At 39.8% G+C, this 7,579-nt stretch overlaps 1 long non-coding RNA gene across 1 annotated transcript; it reads right to left on the minus strand.

The window, feature by feature from the left end:
• Positions 1-82: 82 nt before the first annotated feature.
• Positions 83-7,163, minus strand: LOC118426654. The gene is made up of 3 exons (XR_004832438.1): positions 7,153-7,163; positions 6,458-6,461; positions 83-1,298 (listed from the first exon to the last, which is right to left on the minus strand). It is a non-coding gene; the product is annotated as an uncharacterized LOC118426654 (long non-coding RNA).
• Between the last annotated feature and the right edge of the window lie 416 nt (positions 7,164-7,579).

The following is a 7,579-nucleotide window of genomic DNA, read 5'->3' on the forward strand; positions in this document are numbered from 1 at the left end:
GATGAGATTTTGCTGGAGGAAAATCTCGTGCAAGCGCGGTGGGCTAGCTGGTAGACTGGTTATGTTGGAATGTGGGCAGCATGTTATGAGCCGGTGTTAAGGCTATTGAGTAATTGCAAATAACTAGCCGAACACTAGACATTTTGAGGAGCACATGGTTTATTGTGTCCTTTCTCCAGGATCATCTAGCACCAGAATGAGGTCACAGGATGAGGTCACAGGATGAGTCTATTTCTAAATTAGGGGGTTTGAGTAGGAGTTCGCAGTGGTTCATAACATACCTCCCCTAACAGGAGAAGATTGACAAGTCAATCTGAATAATCATAAAGATATGAAACCACTGGGTAGACTACTTACATTACAGGTATTATAAGAAAGGTACAAAAATCAAGAAATAACTAATTATGTGGATCAGTACTTGTAAAACTAAACCAGTAGACAACATAGCAATGTATTGTGCTTCAGAAGACAAACCCTAGAAAACCAGCTGAATGCCTGACACACTGTTACACGATCTACATGCTACGCTAACTTGAACTGGAAGTAATGAGGTCAGGAGTAACTGTGACCTTCTTGGCCCTCTGTTATTCAGGGGCATAATGTAGGTCAGTGGCTTGGTACATTAAAATGCCGACTGACAGTTGCAATATTAAGCATATAAATATGGAAATATGGAAACATACAGATATGGAAACAGACATTGTATAGCAATGTGTAATATGCTTCAGAAACAGACCCTGGCTACCCTAAGAGAAAACCAGCTGAATGCTTGGCACCTGATGCAATATCTACATGCATACATTGTTGAAAAACAAAAGTGTCACAATTTTTGTGCTGGTTAAGTAAGCCTTACAATTCGGTAAACAGAGAAGTGTGAGGAATGTACAGTACACCACTGGGATCCGGAATAGCTTAGAAGATAGGCCCTTTTGTTTTCTTTGGGAGACTCACCCTGGGCTAGCTGATTGCTAGCAGATGTGGTAGGGCAAGACTGGACACATCCCACAGCGCATGGCATGGCAGTGGAATGTGGGCAGAATTTACAAATGTGCAAAATTATAAAGCAAAGATAGAAACAATAGATCAAAGCAATACAAATCAAAACTGGGGTGTAAATCTTACTGTAGAAGTCAGTCTATGTTTCAAATGTCCTTGCGACAGTTCGTTAGATCCTTTGTGTGTGGTCTTGTTACATGTGATGAATTTTTCTGGGGAGTCCACAGCATGCACGATGAAAGATTCCAGAACGTTCCTTCGCTTCTGTTCCACCCGACGACTGGAAGCTTGCTTTACCGCTCCTTAAAAAAGTAGAGTCTCAGACCGGACACGTACTGTGAGCCAAGCACATGGCGTTCCTTTGCCTCCCGAAGAAATTTAAATCACCCGCACGAGTTCGTCAGCTTCACTTTCTAACCCTCTGTCAGTGGACTCTGGAGATGGCACCTCTCTGTTCCACCCGGTAATTAGAAGCTTGCTTGTCCGCCCCGCTCTGTCGGTGAAGATGGAAGACCGGGTACAGTGCCGTGTTAGAGGAAGCCTGGGTCTACAAGATGGAGATCAGCAGCTCACTTTCTCAGCCGTTCAGTCAGTAGAGTTTCAGCTTGGATACAGTTCATTCCCTCCTCCTCGTTTTTAAACGCTGGTACTCATAGTTGACTGCATCCAGTAAATGTAGGGTATAATACTGCTGGAGGTTTGTCCTTGGAGTATAGTGACAGAGTGTTCCAATCGATCTCGCCCTCCCACTGCGGCGTAGCACATGGTGGAAGACTCTGTGAGTTTTGGAGCGTTGGATACAGTTCTGTTCCTCTATACCGTGCTGACCGTCATCACAATTCCTCTCCGTGTCCGTGACGCCATTTGTTATGAGCCGGTGTTAAGGCTATTGAGTAATTGCAAATAACTAGCCGAACACTAGACATTTTGAGGAGCACATGGTTTATTGTGTCCTTTCTCCAGGATTCTAGCACCAGAATGAGGTCACAGGATGAGGTCACAGGATGAGTCTATTTCTAAATTAGGGGGTTTGAGTAGGAGTTCGCAGTGGTTCATAACACAGCAAATGTAAGTGATAATACCATCTTTAACATAACATCTGGTCGGAAACGAATCACTCAATTCTGTACTTGATATAAGTTGCACAAAAGTGAAAAACATAAAATATTTGATGATCATTTTCAAGCTGTGGACCTATTTTGGCGAGCTTGCCTATTGCTGTACCAATTGCTGGATGACTGTCGGACAATATTTATCTTTGTAAAAATAACAATACTTTATGTTGGAGACCAATATTGATAGCAGCGACACCAAGCTGCAGTGTGAAATAGAAGAAAAGTGACAGACGGTCACCAAAACATTAGCGGTCTGCTGTAAATACCTGGCTTGTAAATAAAGAATCTTGTTATCCTACTGTACCAACTTCTGCGAATGGCAGGAACTCTGAAATGACGAAGTATGAAATGAAACTGTCGGCAGGTTCGACAGGTCTTAGACAACGTGGTGATTGGTCTGCAGTTGGTGACAACTTGTACTTTGGCATCAACGTGAAAGTTCTAACCTGCAGTAACACAATTTTTAAGAACAAATCATTCTTGGAACTTGATAGGAATTTCTAGAAGCTGTTTCCTAAAGGCTTGCTCCAGACAGACTTTGGAGTTAATGTTCTTGTGTCCTAAGAAATCCAGCTTCGGATAGTACAGTATTTAAGATTTGAAGAAAAAATTAACATGATTTCCCCATGTTCGAGGAGGTACCTCAAGCACGCTAAGAGAGCCAGCAACTCCACTATATAAAATATATTCCCTGCTACATGAACAGCAAGGAAATTTGCTGACCTATGTACCACTAGGCACTACAGTGTGAACAACAGGTCAAAGTAAGTACATGTACAGTTGTAAAAGGTGCACGACATAAGTAAGAAAGTATTGTACCTGTCCGGACAGACTGGTCGTCACAAGTCAACAGTACTAGTTTCAGATTGTGTTCGCTGTCATTCCGTGATGTAAGTCTAAAGCAGCTGTAGACTAATAGAACGAACTTGTCGGAGAGCATTTGATTGCATCTAGCTTTGAATGACGCACGGCAAAGTTTATCTGGCACAGCAATCATCTCTCTATACCCACCTGCACCTGATAGGTCTGGTATGGTGCAATAATACACTTTTTCTAAGATTGTGATTGACGTTTAGCTTCTTAGGGCACTTAAACACGACATATGTAACTAGAAGAGAAATATTGGCAGACATTAATTATGCAAATTGTTACCTAATTTACATAAATAATGAGAAATTGTTATTATAGTGTTAGATAACGAAATTACATTCTTGCGACATTTGATAGCAACGTGTGCGTTAAGTTGAACATACGGACGTAAGTCATACAAATTAGGGTCTCATTTACATATTTTATGAGAAAATGCTACAATAGCTTTCTTAGCTAAGACTTTCATACTTTGAACACATTGTTATTTAGGTAGAGGAGATCAACTGTTTTTATGCAAATGAGGACCTCATTTGTATAATCAATGAGAAACATTTATGATAAGTCACTCGTCACAAGAGATTACCTTTCTTGTTAACAGCGATGCCCGACAAACATCCATCGCGTAAAACAATCTTCAGACATACAGCCAGGTGAAAGGATACAACAACAATTATTAATACTTATAAACAATAAAAACGTCGCCATGGCAATAGTTTTTATCGCCACACTTATTCTTTTTTCCTCTAGCACTGTATAATCAGAGTTTAGTTTAGATATTAGCTGTTTCTGTTATTTCAAGCAATTCTACAGGGTTGTAATAGCAAAGGCTATATTGTATTTTTGGGGGGCATACAACAAGGCCGAGAGGACCCCCCCCCCTATTTCTATACAATACAATAGCGCGATCCTAATGGTATAGTATAATCATCTTAATAATGACCAGGTACCAAAAACAAGCAGATGTGATTTTTCTTACTCGAATTCTTTTACTATCTCGAAAACAGCTACGGGGAAACATTCTACATTTTCGCAAAAATGTTGCCTTTCTAGTACATACTTCAGATGTTTTCAGAAAAGATTTGGGTAAATGATAGGGGACATTTCATTTCAGCTATGCAGATGTTCAGTTTCATTCAAGAAAGCCATGTTAAATGAGTTACTGATTTGTTTGAGAACTGTTGTGGAGAACTGTATATATGTTACTGTACAGTTGGTATAATGGATATGTTCATATGAATGTACTCATTATTCTTAATTATCAAAAATTTAACAATAAAGACAGTTTGATAAAGTTCACCCTTCTCATTCTTGTGAATCATTTATCATTGTCATAATTTTTTCTCAATCAAACTGTGTGCATGTTTTACAAAAACAGAGAAAATATTAGATGTAGCGATTAACGATAGTATTATGGTGACACATGAGACACGTGATATTTTAGATCATTTTCCATTAGTCTAGCTGAAACTACTGCACAAGCTTAGTTACTTTTATTCCTTCTCACCCAGTAGACCACTTGTGGTCATTTGTGCATTTAGCCTACGGGCATGAACATGCAATAAAGATTATTATCATCATCGATACGTTTTACTCTGTACATTATAGCCCCCATTTGAATATTTCTTCCTATCATGTCATTCTTTAGTTTTTCTTACTTTCTGGCGTCTCATCTTCCGTCACCTTTCCAAATTTAACTGTCCTCTTGTTTCTAGGTCACTGTACTACGGTCTCTTCTACAATTCCACCCCCTGCGTCTACCTTTCAAGTTTTAGTTTGTAACAGAAAATAATCCTTTGTAATGAGTATAACGTTAACTGCAATGATTTGTCTCTCACTGCTCTGTCCAAACATGAATTGTTCAATGTTTAAAGTTCTCGCCAATTAGTCACGATTTGTCCTCGTCTTTGCTGGTTGAAAAGATGAAAACTGTCCCCGCAAACGACGAACAATTTGAAACCCATATTATAGTGTTCTCGCGGGATACCGAAACAGCGGTAGAAGGTCACTGTCATGGCTCCTAATGTTTAGACGACTGAGGTGTTTATCTGACACTGAGGTGTTAAAGTGTGGCCAATATTTTACAACTTTGAAGCATTCGTAGTCAAGAATATAGGTCCGTCTTTAGTTTGACCCATGTTCTATTCAGTCATACCCATCGCCCGTTTTAGCATGACCTGAGATCAAAAGTTAACGATGTGCCATTTGACTGGATTGACTGTAACTGACGTGGACGACAACATGTGCAACCTTGTACCACTAGACGGGGCAGGATTATATAATTATCATTATAGCATATTAACGGCAATCATGATATATACAATATATATAACAATACCACTCCCTCTCTGTACAAAGACTATATACGCATTTATGCGTGGGAAAAAAAACACAACTCAAGACGCGTACGCATGTACCTGACACGTGCACAGACCTCATCACGTGGACCATGGCACAGAAATGTCTATCAATCTTTCTAAAAATACAATCTTGTGCCTGCTTTTTTTAATCATACAAGAGAAAATTGCGTCTATGCAATTTGATATCTGATAGGCTGTAATTATGAAATTACATTATCTATTCACAAGGATTCTCTGTACTATACGATGAATCCAAAGCACGTGGTTCTGCTATTGTTCGACCACGCCATAAAATCTAATTTGAATGTGACTTCATGGGAAGAAACAACGTTAACGTGGTATGTCCAATTGGGAATTGAAGTAGCCAAACGTTTTGAAGCATCAGATAGGTCTTTAGAAAAAAACAGCGATGATTCCCGGTGTCAGACTCATCAGATGAAACTATGTAACAGCGGGTTGATACGTGGGGGACATGTACGTCATTTGCAGCATTGGCCAATCAGGTGTCCTCAATGAGGTGTCCTGAAATTGGTCTACGGCTTCATACTCGTGCACTATTCACACGTAAACGTACGCAGTGAATAAGACTAGGAGGTGTCTGCCTTGCATGGGGGCCGGCGGCCTGCTTATACCGCAATAAGGTGTGGATCCATTTTCTATTTGTACCATTGTATATTGTCTAGGTAGTAACTTAACATTAATTAATACGTAACGTTATATGTATAAATGTACACACGATGTTGGCATAGGTCTCAACACTGTTAATGTATTCTTACATTGATCAGCTGTGTTATTTAGCTGTATATGTATTATTAAACTGTCCATTTTGTCGTTTTAGTTTCTTTGGGTAGTGTCATAGTCTGGATAGACTGACTGGCAGTGAATGTAAAATCTACCACTCCTGTTTTCTTTGTATTCCAAATTAAACAAATCTGGGGCTTACATATATATGGCTTATCTATTGAAAATTTCACCGAAGTGGAAAACTTGATGATGTTAAAGAAATTTGCAATTGATTGCAAAACTCTATAAATGCGTAAAATGCGATGGCATCTAGTGTTAAGGTTGGGTCACACATGCGTATATATTCAAGTCCGTTTGAGGTGCGTATGAAGCTACCAGGCTCCACAGGTCGCGGGAAAAAAAAGTACAAATTGGACAAACATAACATGCCAGATGAGTTAGCTGACCGAGAAGTATGGTTAGCGACCTAGCGACCCAGCTAACTCGTCCGACATGTTACCTCTTTACGTTTGTCGCATTTCTATCATTTTTACAACGACCTGTGGAGCCTGGTGGAGGCAAATACTGCCATGCGCGCCTCATACGGACTTAAATATATACGCAGGTGTACCCCCACCTTAAGCCTTTGTTTACACAATCTCTCGCTGGCTGGGGTTACTGACCCCCTGTACTCAGCCCGGATGAGTCCATACGGTATGTCCGATATAAAACGGTATAGTAAAGCCGCGATGCGTTATATCAGCCTAAAAATGGTTCCCCGTTCTTGGAAGGGGTTAATAAATCACGAGGAACTATTTTTGAAAGCTGGACCGCAGTTAGAAGTCATGTAATTACGCCTGAAAGTTGACCAATTTTCAGGGTTTAGCGGTGCGTTTCGCTAAAGTATTTACGCACTGCATGGGGTTTTCCGATATACCGGGTTATAGGACAAGGTTAACTACCTGATTGTTTAGGAAAATTCCTCTTTTAACCATAGCCAAAAAATGGCAACTTATTATTTTCGGTCCCATTGGTAATGCATTACAGGGCATGTAATAAACGTTACCGGTAACGTTTGTTACAACTGTTACAGTAGACTCTACCCTGTTTTCTTCGAAAGGACTTATATTACCTTATTGACTACATCATTTAGCTATAAGTGGACGTCAATTGGGACATTTAAAAAGTGGGCAGCTTTTCTACACCAGGTCAAGTAGAAAGGTTAGACAGCATCGAACAATGGTAACGTTTGTTACAGTCATTTCTGTACAACATTTTGTTAAGCAAGGTGGGATACAAATGACAGTCAACAATCCTTTCTTGTTTCTTTAGAAAGACAGAAAAACTGTACAGCGTCACAAAAATGTTCATTTCTTGTTTTAAACGTGGCTAACAAAAATGCCGCAACCGTCTAACTAGAGGTGGTAACGTTTGTTACAGAATTTGGCGACAGGCATAAATCACGTTACATAAATCTTTACTTCTGGATACTTTATTTTTATACAGACGTTTCGGAAG

Source organism: Branchiostoma floridae, chromosome 11 (genome assembly GCF_000003815.2).
Source record: "Branchiostoma floridae strain S238N-H82 chromosome 11, Bfl_VNyyK, whole genome shotgun sequence".
Taxonomy (NCBI): domain Eukaryota; kingdom Metazoa; phylum Chordata; class Leptocardii; order Amphioxiformes; family Branchiostomatidae; genus Branchiostoma; species Branchiostoma floridae.